This window comes from Scyliorhinus canicula, chromosome 5 (assembly GCF_902713615.1).
Source record: "Scyliorhinus canicula chromosome 5, sScyCan1.1, whole genome shotgun sequence".
NCBI classification, from domain to species: domain Eukaryota; kingdom Metazoa; phylum Chordata; class Chondrichthyes; order Carcharhiniformes; family Scyliorhinidae; genus Scyliorhinus; species Scyliorhinus canicula.
This window is the reverse complement of record NC_052150.1, coordinates 59486542-59504897: the sequence shown is the minus strand read 5'-3', so window position 1 is coordinate 59504897 and position 18356 is coordinate 59486542. Positions and strand designations below refer to the sequence as shown.

The following is an 18356-nucleotide window of genomic DNA, read 5'->3' as shown; positions in this document are numbered from 1 at the left end:
GATGTTATAGGATACAGAGGGACATAGATAAGCTGCAGAGCTGGGCTGAGAGGTGGCAGATGGAGTTTAATGCGGAAAAGTGTGAGGTGGTTCACTTTGGAAGGAGTAACAGGAATGCAGAGTACTGGGCTAATGGCAAGATTCTTGGTAGTGTAGATGAACAGAGAGATCTCGGCATCCAGATACATAAATCCTTGAAAGTTGCCACCCAGGTTAATAGGGCTGTTAAGAAGGCATATGGTGTGCTAGCCTTTATAAGCAGGGGGATTGAGTTTCGGAACCACAGGGTCATGCTGCAGCTGTACACAACTCTGGTGCGGCCACACCTGGAGTACTGCGTGCAGTTCTGGTCACCACATTATAGGAAGGATGTGGAAGCTTTGGAAAGGGTTCAGAGGAGATTTACTAGGATGTTGCCTGGTATGGAGGGAAGGTCTTACGAGGAAAGGCTCAGGGAATTGAGGTTGTTTTCGTTAGAGAGGAGAAGGCTGAGAGGTGACTTAATAGAGACATATAAGATAGTCAGAGGGTTAGATAGGGTGGACAGTGAGAGTCTTTTTCCTCGGATGGTGATGACCAACACGAGGGGACATAGCTTTAAATTGAGGGGTGAGAGATATAGGACAGATGTCAGAGGCAGTTTCTTTACTCAGAGAGTAGTAGGGGTGTGGAACGCCCTGCCTGCAACAGTAGTAGACTCGCCAACTTTAAGGGCATTTAAGTGGTCACTGGATAGACATATGGATGAAAATGGAATAGTGTAGGTCAGATAGGCTTCAGATGGTTTCACAGGTCGGCGCAACATCGAGGGCCGAAGGGCCCGTACTGCGCTGTAGTGTTCTATGTTCTAAGGGTGCTGAAGGGTATGCAGAGGAGATTAACTAGGTTAATCCCAGAGTTGAAGGGGTTGGATTATGAGGAGAGGTTGAGTAGACTGGGACTGTACTCGTTGGAATTTAAAAGGATGAGGGGGGAATCTTATAGAAACATATAAAATTATGAAGGGAATAGATAGGATAGATGCGGGCAGGTTGTTTCCACTGGCGGGTGAAAGCAGAACTAGGGGGCATAGCCTCAAAATAAGGGGAAGTAGATTTAGGACTGAGCTTAGGAGGAACTTCTTCATGCAAAGGGTTGTGAATCTATGGAATTCCTTGCCCAGTGAAGCAGTTGAGGCTCCTTCATTAAATGTTTTTAAGGTAAAGATAGATAGTTTTTTGAAGAATAAAGGGATTAAGGGTTATAGTGTTCGGGCCGGAAAGTGGAGCTGAGTCCACAAAAGATCAGCCATGATCTCATTGAATGGCGGAGCAGGCTCGAGGGGCCAGATGGCCTACTCCTGCTCCTAGTTCTTATGTTCTAAGTGACAAGCAACGTTCATACCACACATTAGCTCAAGCCTGAAGGTTGGCCATATTTTACTGCAGGCAGGCATGAATTGCCTCGAATTGAGAGTTGTGAATGGTACTGAACACTGTGCAATCATTAGTGTACATGCCCAATTCTGACCTTATGATAGCAAGAAGGTGATTAATAAAGCAGCTGAAGATGGTTGGGCCTATAATATTGCCTTGAGGAACCGCAGCAATATCCTGGGGCTGAAATAATGGATCCCCACAACAACAGACATTTTCCTTTTTGCTCGGCGTCACTCCTGCCATTAAAACCTATTCAGCGATTCGACTTCCGGGCACGCTAAAAGGGGCTCCCGCAGAGTGAAGAGGCCGGGGCCTTTATCTCAGCAGCGGGAAGAGCAGGGCAGAGAAGGGGACACCCCCTCAATGAAACGGCCGGCGGAGGATCCTCGGCGGCGGCAGGTCCACCCTCTCTCCCCCCCTCCCCCCCCTCCCCCCCAAGGGCACCAGAGCGTAGGCCAGGAGCGGAGCGGCAGCAGCCCGGTCGGAAGCGGGGCCTAGCCTGCGGCAAGGAGGAGCAGCGACCTAACCACCCCCACCGGGAGAGCGCGGGGTGCAACGAGCGGCGATCCGGACGGAGCAGCGGGGACCGACCCAATCCCCTCCCTCCAACCGGCAGCGACCACCACGAGGCAGGAACAAAGAGACTCCGAACCAGAAGCCTCTCTCTCTACCCTGAGTGAGGGGAAAGGATGAAAAAGAGAAGAACTTTTACAAGTACAAAGTATCGCCGCATCGAAAAGAGCTGGATCGACAGGTGCCCTCTCCCCTGGGGCCATGGGGGAGCGGGAACTGGAAGGCAGCCTTTACCGAGGTGCTGAGGGACCATTTGCAGGTACTCAAGGCAGAGGTGAAGGCAGAAATAGAGGCCACAGTGCAGGCAGCAGTGGCCAGGGCCATGTCAGGGGTGCAGCAGGCCCTGACCAGACTAAAGTAGAAATTGGATACCCAAGGGGAGAAACTGGAAGCCCAGGAGCCGACCATTAAGGAGCTGCAGAAAGCAGCGACTACCGTGAGCGACCGGGTCACGGCCCTGGAGAAGGAGGTGGCGAGACTGGGCGCAACACAGGGGAGCCTGAAGGGCAGAGTAGACGACCAGAAAAATCGCTCCAAGAAGGCAAAATGTCAGGATAGTGGGCCTGCCAGAGGGTAGAAACAGCATACGTGGCTGAGATGCTGGGCAACTTAATGGGGAGGAAAACCTTCCCCAACCCACCGGAAATGGACAGAGCACATCGGTCGCTGCGCCCGAAACCCAAGGCAGGGGAACAACCGAGAGCAGTCATAGCTAAACTGCACCGGTACCGGGATAGGGAGACAATCCTGCACTGGGCCAGGGAAAATAGAGCTTGCAAATGGGAAGGGCACGCCATTCGAATCTATGAGGATCTTGGGGCAGATATAACTAGGAGACAGGCTGAGTTCAACAGAGCGAAAGCAGCTCTCCACAGGAGCAGAGTGCATTTTGGTATGCTTTACAGAGCAAAACTCTGGGTCACATACCGAAACAGGGAATACTTGTTTACAGCCCCCACTGAGGCCAATAGGTTTGTCGAGGAGCACGGGCTGGAAAACAACCAGCGGGGGTTGCGACAAGGGGGGGGGGGGACACGAGGCAATGCCAGCCCCCCTCCCTCGGCAAGAACAAAGAACAAACCATTGCCCGAGGGACCGCTCCAGGTGGAGGCCAGGCCCCAGCACGAGGGAACAAGAGTAATGGAGAAGGGAGAGCAGGCGAGAGGGGTGCAGGGTAGGATGGGGGAAGAGCGGGCAGAAAACCGTAGAGGCCAGGCAGGGGAGAAGCGAAACATTAACCCCCGAGAGGGGGGCCACCGTACTAGCAGGAAAGCTAGCGCCGGGGGCATGCAACAAAGCAGGGCCGCAGCGAACCCCCAACAGGGGGGAAGGTGCCAGGCAGGGGATTGGGGGGGGGTGGGGGAGGGGGAAACACTCGTCAAAGTCGGGAGAGGAATAGGGGAGGAAGGGGGCAAAGGAGGGGTATACGGGGGAGGAGGGAAAAGGGAGAGACCGGGAGGGGGCGCACACACGAAGCGAGAGACCGGGGAGGGGAGTTGCAGGGAAGGAGGGACAAAAGAGGCCAGAAAAGGAACAGGGGTACAAAGTGTCACAACCAAGGGCTCGTAACAAGGAACCGCTGCAAGCACCCACCCAGTACGGTCTGTGGGAGAAGGGAGACCCCAGAGTGCAGGGGACTACCCGCGTGGCAGACACACAGTGGACGGCCATGGCGGGTACCCCCCCGGACAAGGGGAAACCACGGAGCGCAGAGACCCGACCGCATGGGGAGAGCAGTGTTAGCGGCCATCCTGGACGGCCCCCTAACAAAGGGAAACCCCGAAGGGCAGGAGCGCGTCCACCAGATAAGTATGGTTAATCCCACAGGAGCGAGGGGGCAGAAGTCCCCCACCAGGATAATCACCTGGAACATAAGGGGACTTAACGGCCCAGTGAAGAGATCCAGAGTCCTCACCCACCTCAGAAATATGAGGGCCGACATAGTCTTCTTCCAAGAGACGCACCTGAGGGAGCAGGACCGACTGCGGGTAAGAAAGGGTTGGGTGGGACAAACCTACCATACCTGCTATGGGACAAGGGCCAGGGGGGCGGTGATCCTGATCGGCAAGAGGACGATGTTTAGGGCGACAAAGACGGTTACAGCCCCAGGGGGGCGGTATGTCATGGTCAGCGGGGCCCTGGATGGGGCACCGCTAGTTCTAGTCAACGTGTACGCACCCAACTGGGACGACACGAGTTTCATCAAAAAGACAATGGTAGAAATCCCGCACATAGCGACGCATCGACTAATCATGGGGGGGGGGGACTTCAACTGTGTACAGGATCCAAAGACAGCCAGATCAAACCCCAAAACGGGGAAAACCTCAAGCATGGCAAGGGAAACTCAGTCACTTTATGGAGCAGATGGGAGCAGTGGACCCCTGGAGGTTCGCCCACCCGGGGGAGAAAGAATTCTCCTTCTTCTCCCCAGTACACAACATGTACACCAGAATTGACTTCTTTGTGGTGGGGAAAACGGTGCTTCCAGGGATAGACAAAGTGGAATACTCCGCAATTGTGATAGCAGACCACGCTCCACATTACATGGACGTGCGGTTAGAGACGGGAAGGGCCCAGCGCCCCACATGGAGGTTGGACGGTGCCTTACTAGCTGACAAGGCCTTCAGCGAAAGGATAGTGCGGGCCATAGCAGAGTACAAGGAGAACAACCAAAACGGGGAGGTCTCACCCTCCACGTTCTGGGAAGCGCTAAAGGCTGTACTGAGAGGGGAAATCATTGCCTTCAAAGCACAAAGAGATAGGGAGGACAGGGTGGCTAGGCAGAAGCTGGTCGACTCCATACTGGAGGTAGACCGTAAATACTCCGAGGCCGCGACCGTAGAGATCCTAACGGAGAGGAAAGAACTACAAAGGAACTTTGACCTGCTCTCCACCAGGAAAGCAGTGCACCAACTCAGCCAGGCGTGCCCTTTACGAACACGGAGACAAAGCCAGCCGCCTGTTGGCACACCAGCTGAGAAAGCAGGCAGCCACCAGAGAAATTGTGCAAATCAGGGGTACTGGAGGCACGTTGCAAACAGAACCAGAGAGGTTTAACAAAACCTTTAAGGCCTTCTACCAAGAGCTGTACACCCCAGAGCCACCAACGGGGAAGGCTGGGATGAACCGGTTCCTTGATGGACTGGACATACCACTCCTGGGAGAGGGCAGGAACCGGGACCTGGAAGCACCACTAGCACTGGGAGAGATCATGGACAGCATTAGCTCCATGCAGATGGGGAAGGCGCCGGGATTGGACGGATTCCCGGCGGACTTCTACAAAACATTTGCGACAGCGCTGGCCCAGCACCTGCGGGAGATGTTCACAGACTCGCTAGCTAGGGGCACACTGCCACCCATGTTAGCACAGGCCTCAATCTCGCTGATACCGAAGAAAGACAAAGACCCAACGGAATGTGGGTCATACAGACCCATCTCACTGCTGAACGCAGACGCCAAAATACTGGCCAAAATCCTAGCCAAAAGTACACGAGACTGTGTACCCAAGGTGGTCACAGAGGACCAGACGGGCTTCGTCAAAGGTAGACAGCTTACCTCGAATATCAGGCGCCTGCTGAACGTGATAATGGCCCCCTCCGGGGAGAGAACACAAGAGGTGATCGTCTCCCTGGACGCAGAAAAGGCCTTCGACAGAGTCAAATGGAAATACCTCAGAGGTACTGGAATAGTTCAAGCTTGGAACAGGGTTCACCGCTTGGGTAAAGCCCTTATACAACGCTCCCATGGCGAGCGTACGGACCAACAATACCAAATCCCAATACTTCCAGCTGCACAGGGGCACCAGACAAGGATGCCCACTGTCCCAGCTGCTGTTCGCACTAGCAATCGAACCGCTAGCAATCGCGCTCAGGGCAGCAAAAAATTGGAGGGTAGGCAGAGAGCACAGAGTCTCACTCTATGCAGATGACCTGCTCCTCTACATCTCGGACCCACAGAGCAGCATGGACAGAATCATTGCACTCCTGAAAGAGTTTGGAGTCTTCTCGGGCTACAAACTCAACATGAGCAAAAGCGAGATCTTCCCAATACACCCACAAGGGGGGGTGGCAGCACTAAAGAGGCTGCCGTTCAAACAAGCCCGACACAAATTCCGCTACCTGGGGATCCAAATAGCCCATGACTGGAAAGGGATCTACAAATGGAACCTCACCAGTCTGACGGAGGAAGTAAAATAGGACTTGCAAAGATGGAACACACTCCCGCTCTCCCTCGCGGGGAGAGTCCAGACGATCAAAATGAACGTACTGCCCAGGTTCCTCTTCCTGTTTAGATCCATTCCAATCTACATCCTCAAGGCCGTTTTCAAAGCATTGGACAAACTAATCATGGCGTTCGTATTGGGGGGGGTAAAAATGCTAGGTTCCCAAAGAAGGTCCTACAAAAAACAAAATCGGGGGGGGGGGGGGGGGGGGGTCCCCAAACCTACAATTCAACCACTGGGCGGCAACAGCCAAGCGAGTAAGGGGATGGATCCAGGAGCCAGAGGCCGAGTGGGTGCGCGCGGAGGGAGCCTCCTGAGTGGGGACCTCCCTCCGGGCCCTCGCCACGGCAGCACTCCCATCCCCACCCAAAAAACACTCCAGCAGCCCAGTGGTGACAGCCACCCTCCAATCCTGGAACCAACTGCGGCAGCAATTTGGCCTGACCAAAATGTCGGACAAGGCTCCCATCTGCAACAACCACAGGTTCACACCAGCACTGACTGACGCCACCTTCAAAAGGTGGAGGCAGGACGGAGGGACACTGACAGTCAGGGACCTATACACGGACGGTAGGATCGCTACACTGGACGAACTGACCGAGAAATTTCGGCTAGCCAGGGGGAACGAGCTACGGTCTCTGCAGCTCAAACACTTCTTACGAAAGGAGACAAGGACGTACCCACAACAGACACTACTGGAAGACCTACTGGACGCAAGCATCCTAGATAAAGGGAACTGTAGCGACATGCATGACCGACTGGTTGAAAGGGCCGACACCGTACTGGACGCAACAAGAAAGAAATGGGAGGACGACCTGGGGATTGAGATAGGGTGGGGACTCTGGAGCGAGGCACTGCATAGGGTCAACTCCACCGCCACGTGCGTAAGGCTCAGCCTGACGCAACTAAAAGCGGTACATAGAGCCCACTTAACCCGTATGAGTAGATTCTTACCGGAAGTGGAGGACAGATGTGAACGATGCCAAAGAGGCCCGGCCAACCACGCCCACATGTTCTGGTCTTGCCCCAGACTTGTGGAGGACTGGACAGCCTTCTTCGAGGCTATGTCCAAAGTGGTGGGGGTGAGGGTGGAACCATGCCCGATAGTGGCGGTCTTCGGGGTTTCAGACCAGCCAGATCTATTCCTGGGGAGGAGGGCGGACGCCTTTGCCTTTGCGTCCCTGATCGCCCGCCGTAGAATACTATTTGGCTGACGGTCAGCAGCACCACCCAGAGTTGCAGACTGGCTGTCCGACCTGTCGGAATCTCTCAAAATGGAGAAAATCAAATTCGCCATCCGAGGGTCAGACGACGGCTTCCACAGAACGTGGGCGCCATTCATGCAACTGTTTGTGGCCAACGAACAAGAGGAAGAATAGCCGGGTGGCCAAGAATCAGGGGAAAATGGTCGGGAGAAGGTAGCCGGGGCATTGAGGGAGAGATGGACTGGGAGGGAGGGAGGAGGGGGGAACGGCTAAACCCGAGGAGAGAGGGGCGAACCACGAGGGGGGGGGGGGGGGGGGAGGGCGCAGGGAAGTGGAGGAAGGACACGGGATGCCAAAACGTGCATGACATCTCCAGGAGCGGGGAACGAGGAAACTGGAGGTGGAGGACAGGAGGAGCGGCAGAAGCGGGGGCGAGCGTGGGACGGCAGAGATTTCCGTCCGGGAAGGGCGGGCGACAGCAACACACAGCACAGCCAAATATCGCACAGTGATGTTTCATCACCCAAAGGTGTGTTCCCCCCCAGTCCCCGCCCCCCCCCCCCCCCCCCCCCCCCCCCCGCAGGCAGTCGCCTACTTATGTTTAGGTCCAGGGCAACCATCTTCTTTGCACCACTGGAATTCAGCATTTTTGTCCATGTTTGGACCAAGGATGAAATAAAGGCTCAAGATGAATGCTTGTGGAGAAACCCAAACTGAACATCAGTGAGTAGGTTATTGCTGAGTAAGTGCCACTTGATCGCACTATCGAAGACACTTTTCTGATGGAAGTGGAGAGATGGGGCTGAATATGGAGGAGGAGGCTCCACAAATATCCTCATCCTTAATGATAGGGGAGCTCAGCACATCAGCGTCAAAAATAAGGATGAAGCATTTGTAACAATCTTTAGATAATACAACGCAGCTTCCTTCTGAGGTCCCAGCATCACAGATACCAGTCTTTAGCCAATTACATTTGTTCCACAAGATAGCAAGAAACAGCTGAAGGCACTAGATACTGCAAAGGCTTTGGGCTCAGATAATATTCCGGCAATAGCACTAAAGATTTGTGCCTCAGAGATCTCAGCCAAGCCGTTCTAAGCACAGCTATATCAGTGCCATCTGTCCGGCAATGTCGTATTGCCTGTTCACAGAAAGTAGGACAAATCCAACCTGGCCGAATACTATCCCATCAGTCTACTCCCCATCATCAGCAAAATAATGTAAGAGGTCATTAACAGTACTATCAAGCGGCAATTGCTCAGCAACACCCTGCTCACTGAAGCTCAGTTTGGGTTATGCAAGGGTCACTCAGCTCCTGACATCATTACAGCTTTGGCTCAAGCATGAACAGAAGAGCTGAACTCCAAAGGTGAGCTGAGAGTGACTGCCTTTGACATCAAGACAGCATTTGACTGAGCAAGGCGCCCTCGCAAAACTGGAGTCAGTGGGAATCGGGAGTTTGGGGGGGGGGGGGGGGGGGGGGGGGGGTACTACTCAGTAGAGAAGATGCATGGAGAAGATATCTCCACTGGTTGGAGTTATACCTAATACAAACAAAGAAAGATGGTTGTGGTTATTTGAGGTTATTTTAGCTTTTTTTAAAAAATATTTTATGAAGGTCTTTGAAAGTTTTTATAATAATAAGAACATGGTATAATAAACATTTCCACCCCATCCCAATCTTCACACAGTCTAACCATAAAACAACAATCCAGGCCTCTCTTCCCCCCCACCCCGCTTTGGAATTCTGCTTCTACTGACATTTTAATTTTCCCGAGAAAGTCGACGAACAGCTGCCACTCCGGTTGAACCCGACCACTGGCCCTCTTAAGGCAAACTCGTTCTTCTCGAGACTGAGATACCCAGCCATGTCACTAACCCAGGTCTCTTCACTCGGGGGCTTAGAGTCCCTCCAAATTAACAAGATCAGTCTCTGGGGTACAAGGAAGGCAAAGGCCAAGACGTCGGCCTCTTTCACCCCCCTGAACTCCCGGCTCTTCCACACTGGAAAGATCACTACCTCCGGACTCGGCACCATCCGTGTTTTTAGTACCATGGACACTGCCTTAGCGAAACCCTGCCAAAACGATCCAAGCTTCGGGCATGCCCAAAACATGTGGACATGATTTGCTGGGCTTCCCACGCACCTAGCACACCTGTCCTCTACCCCGAAAAACGTGCTCATCCTAGCCGCTGTCATGTGTGCCTGGTGGACGACCTTGAATTGTATCAGGCGAAGCCTGGCACATGATGATGATGTATTAACCCTGTTTCGGGCATCCGCTCATACCCTGCCTCTATCTCTCCTCCTAGCCCGTCCTCCCACTTGCCCTTAAGCTCCTCCACCGGAGTTTCCTCTGCCGCCAAAAGCTCCTGGTAAATGTCCGATACCTTCTCCTCTCCCACCCAGGTACTGGAGACTAATCTATCCTGTATCCCCTGTGGCGGCAGCAGCGGAAAGGCCGGCACCTGCTTTCTCAGGAAATCTCGCACCCATTCCCTGCTGGCAATTCAAATTTATCCTCCGAGGCTTTCAAGCTGGGGAAGCTCCCGTCTATAAATAGATTCCCAATCCTTCTAATTCCTGCCCTTTGCCATCTCCAGAACCCACCATCCAGCCTACCCAGGACAAACCGATGATTATTATAAATTGGGGTACAAACCGATGCTTCCTCCACTCTTATATCTCCTCCTCCATTGCCCCAGATCCTCAGAGCTGCCGCCGCCACCGGACTTGTGGAGTATCGGGCCGGCGAGAACGGAAGAGGTGCCGTTATCAATGCTCCCAAACTTGTGTCTTTGCATGACCCCGTCTCCATCCGCTCCCACACCGACCCCAACCCCCACCCCCCCCCCCCCCCCCCCCCTGCCCCCCCCAACACGACCCACTTACTAATCATGGCTATATTAGCCGCCCAGTAGTAATTGCAGAGGTTCGGCAGCGCCAACCCACTCTCCCCCCAACTGCGCTCCAGCAACACTTGCGAGGTTTTACCTGCCCACACAAAGCCTGAAATAACCTTATTCACCCGCTTGAAAAAGGTACATGTTCCATCTCTGAAAGTCCCCTTCCAGTTTTTCTACCAGCCGGGATAGGTTTAACTTGTGCAGTGCCTCCCACTCCCGGGCCACTGGATTCCCAGATACTGAAAGCTCTTTCCTACCATTCTAAGCGGCAGCTCTCCCAGTCTCTTCTCCTGTCCTCTTGCCTGGATCACGAACATCTCGCTTTTGCCCATGTTCAATTTATACCCCGAAAACTTGCCAAATTCCCCCAGGATTCGCATTACTTCCCCCATCCCCTCCAACGGGTCTGAAATATAGAAGAGCAGGTCATCTGTGTAAAGCGAGACCCAGTGCTCCACCCCCCCCGGAACCAACCCTTTCCAGTTCCTAGAGGCTCTTAACGCCATGGCCAATGGTTCTGTGGCCAGAGCAAACAATAACAGGGAGAGGGGGCACCCGTGCCTCATCCCTCGGTGTAGTTTAAAGCACCTTGACCTCAGCCGGTTCGTAGGCACACTCGCTACTGGTGCCTGATAGAGCAACTGCACCCAGTCAATAAATCCCTCACCAAACCCAAACCTTCTCAGCGCCTCCCACAGGTACTGATAGAGCAACTGCACCGAGTCAATAAATCCCTCACCAAACCCAAACCTTCCCAGCGCCTCCCACAGGTAATCCACTCCACCCGATCAAAAGCTTTCTCTGCATCCATCGATACCACCGCCTCCGCCTCCACCTCCTCTCCCCCTGAGGGCATCATAATAACATTTAAAAGCCTTCGAACATTGGCCTTGAGTTGCCTGCCCTTTTACAAATCCCGTCTGGTCTTCCCCTATCACCCCCGGGACACAGTCCTCTATCCTTGTGTCCAGTATCTGAGCCAACAGTTTGGCGTCCATATTCAGTAAAGAAATTGGCATGTATGACCCGCATTGCTCCGGATCCTTCTCCCGTTTCAGGATCAATGAAATCGAGGCCTGCGACATTGTTGGGGGAGGAGTCCCTTCTCTCTTGCTTCATTAAATGTCCTCACCAGCAGTGGGCTCAATGACCAGGATTCTCCGGTATCCAGCTCCAAGGAGTGGCGTGAACCACTCCGGCATCAGGCCGTCCGGAAGGTGTGGAATCCTCCGCACCTTCGGGGGCTAGGCCAGCACTGGAGTGGTTGGCGCCACGCTAACCGGCGCCGGTGCGCGTTGGCACATGCGCGGGAGCACAGCGTGCTCTGGCACATGCACAGAACCACTGGCGTGATCCCTGCGCATGCACAGGGGGTTTCATCTCCGCGCCGGTCATGGCAGACCTTTACTCAGGCCGGCGCGGAGGGAAAGAGTGCCCCCACGGTACAGGCCGGCGGGACAGGCCGGAAACGGGGGCCCCTCGGCCCATCGGGGCCCGGAGAATCGCCGGGGGGGGGGGGGGGGGCTCACAGACAACGGCCGCCGGCTGACGCGACGTGATCCCTGCCCTCGCCAAAAAAACGGCGTCAGAGAATTTGGCAGCCGACATCGGAGCAACGGGGTGGGATTCACCCGGCAGGGGGTCGGAGAATCCCTCCCAATATTTCTGAAAACGTCTCATAGAATTCCACCGGATAGCCGTCAGGCCCCGGGGCCTTGCCCGACTGTATGCCCTGCAGCCCCTCGATTATTTCCTCAATCTCAATTGGGGCTCCCAGCCCTTCCACCAGATCCTCATCTAACCTCGGAAACCTCAAGTGATCCAAAAACTGCCTCATCCCCTCCACCCCAGCCGGGGGTTCCGACTCTCATAATTTACTATTAAAGTCCTGAAACACCTCATCCACCCCCATTGGGCCCAGGACAGTATTCCCGCCTCTACTCTTTACTTTACCTATCTCCCTGGCCGCCTCCCTTTTCCTGAGCTGGTGCGCTAACATTCTGCTTACCTTTTCCCCGTACTCATAAATCGCCCCCCCTTGCCTTCCTTTTTTTTATATAAATGTTTTTATTCAGTTTTCATATTTTATATTGAACAAATTACAAATTGTTAGGAGAGAGAGAAAAAAAAAAACAAACACGCAAAAATTAACATACATATTTACAGGTAAGCATCTTCGTAGTAGTAACTGCGCCCTCCCCCCCCCCCCCCTCAACATGTTTATTTAGTTTGGTTTTGGGCCTTAGCTAGCCATCGAACCCCCGTAACGAACCTGTAGCCCTCCCGCTACCTTCCCCCGACTATTCTTCCTCTTGTACATTGGCCACAAATAGGTCCCGGAACAGTTGCATGAATGGCTCCCACGTTCTGTGGAAGCCGTCGTCCGACCCTCGGATGGCAAATTTGATTTTCTCCATTTGGAGAGATTCCGAGAGGTCGGACAGCCAGTCCGCAGCTCTGGGCGGTGCTGCTGACCGCCAGCCAAACAGGATTCTACGGCGGGCGATCAGGGAGGCAAAGGCAAGGGCGTCCGCCCTCCTCCCCAGGAATAGATCTGGCTGTTCTGAAACCCCGAAGACCGCCACTATCGGGCATGGCCCCCCTTGCCTTCCTCAACTGTTCACCGCTTTCCCTGTGGAGAACAGCCCAAACTCCACCTGTAACCTCCACCGCGTCCGGGGCCTCCGAGTACTTCCTGTCCACCTGGAGTATCTCCTCCACGAACCTATCCCTCTCAGCCCGTTCCACCTTTTCTTTGTGGGCCCGTATCGAGATTAATTCCCCTCTGACCACTGCTTTCAGAGCTTCCCAAACCGTCGCTACAGATACCTCCCCCGTATCATTTGTTTCCAGGTAGTTCTGGATGGACTTGTTAATCCGCCCACAGATCGCTTAGTCCGCTAGCAACCCCACATCCAGTCTCCACAGCAGGCGTTGCCCTCTCTCCACACCAACCCGTAGATCCACCCAATGTGGGGCATGATCTGAAATTGCGATTGCCGAGTACTCAGTATCCACCACCCCCGGTATTAACGCCCTGCTCAGAACAAAAAAGTCGATATGAGAGTTTACCTTGTGGACATGTGAGAAAAAAGAAAACTCGTTCGCCCTTGGCCGTGCAAACCTCCTAACTCACCCCATCTGTTCCATAAACCCCTTCAATTCCTTTGCCGCGGTCGGCCTCCTCCCTGTCCTGGATTTTGACCGGTCCAATTCCGGATCAATGACTGTATTGAAGTCCCCTCCCATGATCAGGTTATAGAACATAGAACAGTACAGCACAGAACAGGCCCTTCGGCCCTCAATGTTGTGCTGAGCCATGATCACCCTACTCAAACCCACGTATCCACCCTATACCCGTAACCCAACAACCCCCCCCCTTAACCTTACTTTTATTAGGACACTATGGGCAATTTAGCATGGCCAATCCACCTAACCCGCACATCTTTGGACTGTGGGAGGAAACCGGAGCACCCGGAGGAAACCCACGCACACAGGGGGAGGACGTGCAGACTCCACACAGACAGTGACCCAGCCGGGAATCGAACCTGGGACCCTGGAGCTGTGAAGCATTTATGCTAACCACCATGCTACCCTGCTGCCCCGAATCCAGCTCCAGGTTATGTGACTGCAAGTCTGGGATCTTACCTCACACCCGCCTCATAAATTCCACATCGTCCCAATTTGGAGCATATATGTTCACGAGTACCACCCGCACCCCCTCCAGCTTCCCACTCACCATTAGGTACCTCCCCCCCTTGTCTGACACAATTCTCCCTGCCTCGAATGCCACTCATTTATTGATGAAGATCACTACCCCCCTCGGTCTTTAAGTCCAGCCCCGAGTGGAATACTTGGCCAACCCACCCCTTTCTCAATTTCATCTCAATCTCAATCACACCTTTAGGTGTGTCTCTTGTAGCATTGCCACGTCTGCCTTCAGCCCCCTCAAATGCACAAACACTCAAGCCCTCTTGACCGGCCCATTCAACCCTCTGATGTTCCATGTAATCTGCCTGGTCGGGGGGGCTTAACCCCCCCAACCTGCCGAATAGCCATCACCCTCTTTATGCCAGCCTCTAGCTCGCGCCTTCTGCATCCTCGAGCCTTTGCCATTCCTGACCTCCCCTTTGTCCTCTAGTAACAGTTCCTCCCCTGTCAGCAAAGCACTCTCTCCCCTCCCTCCCTAGCAACAGCACTAGAAACCCAATCTCCCAAGTCAATCCCCCGCTTAACACCTGCTCGCCGCCCCCCCCCCCCCCCCACTATGCTTCCGTGGGTCAGCTGAGCCCTGCTGACTTGATAATGCCCGCCCATGGCACCAAGCAGTTCCTCTCCCCATTGTTCTCTCCCCTCTCCCCCCACTTGGACAAACATGTTGAGAGCATCACATTCCCCAGTAAACAAACATCAGAAAAAACAGTGAAGAAACAGCCACTTGATAGAAAAAAACCCCACACAAAATCAGAACCAGCCCCAAAGACCATCCCCCCTCTAACCAGCTCCATGCAAGATAAAGTTAACTTTAGCCATCAAAACAGGCCCTTATTACACATAACACTACATGACAGCCTAGCACAACAAATCGCCACCACAGTATTCTCCAAGGCTTCAGTGTCTTTTAGTTCACCTTTAGCCTTTTTTCTTGAATAAAATTCCATACTTGGTCTGGTGTCTCAAAGTAGAAGTCCCGTTCCTCATGGGTGACCCACAGACTGGATACAACATCCCGAGCTTCACCCCCTTCTTAAAGAGGGCCGTTTTTGCCCGATTAAACCCAGCTCGCCTCTTGGCCAAATCTGTGCCCAGGTCCTGATAAATGCGCAGCTCTCCATTCTCCCACTTGCTACTCTGTTCCACACAATTGCAGAAAACCTGATAAATCCTTGCACCAAAGATATTGTAACCTGCATGCTGGATGAGGCTGCAGATAGTAAAACGGAGGTATTACAGTTCGCCAACAATACGCTGAATTCATGACCTTGCTGCTGATGTCGAGAGTCAGCAAGTTTCTTGTCTTAGATTTTGTGGAGTCTATTCATTGCAGTTAGACAAGTCCACTGACGTGTCAAGGCTTGCAACCCTGCTTGTATTTGCACGGTGTGTCTTTGATGACGTTACCAAAAAAGAGTTTCTACTATATGACGCTCTGCAGAGCAACACTACTGGGGAAGTTTCTCACTGAAGTTATTTCCATATCTAAAGAAGATATTTTCAGTGAGATTACAGAGCACCTACGTGGCTTGCACTTTTTTGGGAAATTTTCTTCTTTCAGATGAGCACAATATGTGGATTCACAACCCATTTGCACTAACAGCCATGACTGGTGACTTATCAGTGCAAGATTATGAGAGCTTGATTCACAGGACTTCAGACTCGAACGGTGCTACACTTCCACTGTTGAGCAGCTTAATGCACGAGTATCCTAATGTGTCAAAGAGAGCAGTTTTTGTGTGCAAGTGGCTTCTCCTGATACACAGCCGCAAAACTTGAAAACAGCAGCAGACTGAATGCCACCTCTGAAATTAGAGTCCAGCTTTCCAATATCACCCCTGATATAAAGCAGATTTGTGCACAAAGGCAGCATTATTCCCCACATGGAAGATGATAAGGTCAGCCTTCAGTTATGAGTTGAATAAAATGCTCATATTTTGTTGGTAATATATGCATTGATATAGAAAAACTGGTTTATATTTGATTGCTGTGTTCGCGCTTATTTTGCGGCAAAAAGGGCATCAACATCTCGAGAATGGTTGACATTCACCGATGCTCTTGAGAGGTCACTCGGGGTTCTGTGGCTCAAAGTTTAGGCAACTCTGATTTACAAAAACAGAAAGGTGCAGTCTTCAGGATTAAGTCAATTGTGTCAGATCTTATCGCAATCCTGATGGGCGGTCACTAATGAAACAGCATGTGATTGTTCAAATCAGAAACTCAACTGGACTAGCCATATTAATACTGTGGCTACCAGGGCAGGTCAAAGCCAAGGAATCCTAGCGAATAACTCACCTCTTGACCCTAACCAAAGCCTGTCCACCATCTACAAGACACAATAGGAAGTCTTACAACACCAGGTTAAAGTAAAACAGGTTTGTTTCTAATCACTAGCTTTCGGAGCACTGCTCCTTCCTCAGGTGAATGGAAGGAGGAAGGAGCAGTGCTCCGAAAGCTAGTGATTCGAAACAAACCTGCTGGACTTTAACCTGGTGTTGTAAGACTTCTTACTGTGCTCACCCCAGTCCAACGCCGGAATCTCCTCTACAAGACACAAGTCAGGAGTGCAGTGGAAGACTTGCCTGGATAAGTGGAGCTCCAACAACTCAAGAAGCTCAACACCATCCAGGACAAAGCAGCCCTTTTGAATGCTCTCCCTTCCACAAACATGCAAACCCTCCGCCACCGACAAACAGTGGCAGCCGTGTGTACCATCTACAAGATTCACTGTAGTAACTCATCAAGGTTCCTTAGACAGCACCTTCGAAACCCAAGACCACTACCATTCAGAAGGACAAGACCAGCAGATACCTGGGAACCCCACCAGTTGGAGGTTCCCCTCCAAATCACTAACCACCCTGACTTGGAAATATATCGCCATTCATTCACTGTTGCTGGGGCAGCAGCCTGAAACTCCTTCCCTAACAGCACAGTGGGTGTACTTACACCTCAAAGACTACAGCAGTTCAAGGAGGCAATTTACCACCACCTTCTGAAGGGCAATTAGGGTTGGGCAATATATGCTGGCCTAACCAGTGACGCCCACATCCCAGAAATTCATGTTCTTTTAAAGGTAATTTACTTGCATATTTTCTTCTCTGTACTGCTGTGTAAAGCAGCTTTCTTGACTGAGAAGACAAGCTAAATACCTATGCTGAATCTCCATTAATGTCGCTTAATGGATCAGCTGCTGGTTTGTATACTTTACAGAAATTTGTATACTTTATAAAAATTTATTTATAAAAATCCATTCATGGGATGTGGCTGGGCCGGCATTTATTTCCCCTACCGGAGGGCATTTAATAGTCAACCACATTGCTGTGGATCAGGAGTTACATATAGGTCAGGCAAGGACAACAAATGTCCTTCCCTGAAGGACATTAGTGAACCAGATGCGCTTTTACGACAATCGACAATGGTTTCATGGTCATTATTAGACTTTTAATTCCAGATTTGTATTGAATTCAAATTTCACCATCTCCAGTAGCAGGATTTGAACCTGGGTCCCCAAAGCATTACTCTGGGTCTCTGGTTTACTAGTCCAGTGACAGTGATGCAATTCCTCCTGCAACTGTTAACTGAGTAAAGGAGAAGTAAAAATAGAAGGCATGGGTAAAAAGAAAGTGCTCAAATAAAATAACGGTCCTTCTTTGATCCCCTCCAACCAAAAAAGGAAAGGGTAGAAGATTGGACAACGACAATCACAAGGCCATCATCTACTCTGTATTTACAATACATCAATTTGAACAAAAGTGAAGAATCTTATATTCAAATGAATTCAGTATCTAAAGCAAACAAAGACCTGCAATTACGATAGAAAGTAAAATAAAAAATTGGAAATAGAATAGATTCAGACAATTATCAGATCACCAGTGTCCAGGAGAGAAATGGAGGTAAAGATCACAAAGGAATTGCATTTTAAAACTGGAATTGCATTTATATAGCACTTTCACAATCTGAACACATCTCAAAGCACTTTTTGGATGTACGTTTGATCTGCACTAATAGAGACAAACAAGGCAAATTGCTTAATGCAACTATACCATGACGAATAACATTAATGAGTGCAAACTAATAAGTGAATACCACAGTTAATATTTACTTTAACCCAAGAAGTCTTTCTTGCATGAAATGGAAAGACAATTAGGATATGATCAGTATAGCTTATGATAAGTACTCAAAAATCAGTTGCAGTAATCGATAGCAAAACTCATTTTGAAAATCTACATTGCACAATCTGAAACATCACCAGAAATGCAGTAGAACAGCTCACCTTTATGCAAAGCACTTTGCAACATTCAAACTCGATGAGGTATT

The 18356-nt window shown here is 51.6% G+C and overlaps 1 protein-coding gene across 10 annotated transcripts in view; it reads right to left on the bottom strand.

The window, feature by feature from the left end:
* The window catches only part of tbc1d7 (TBC1 domain family, member 7), a 69754-nt gene that overhangs the window by 5150 nt on the left and 46248 nt on the right, over positions 1-18356 (bottom strand). The gene's annotated exons all lie outside the window — the stretch shown is intronic.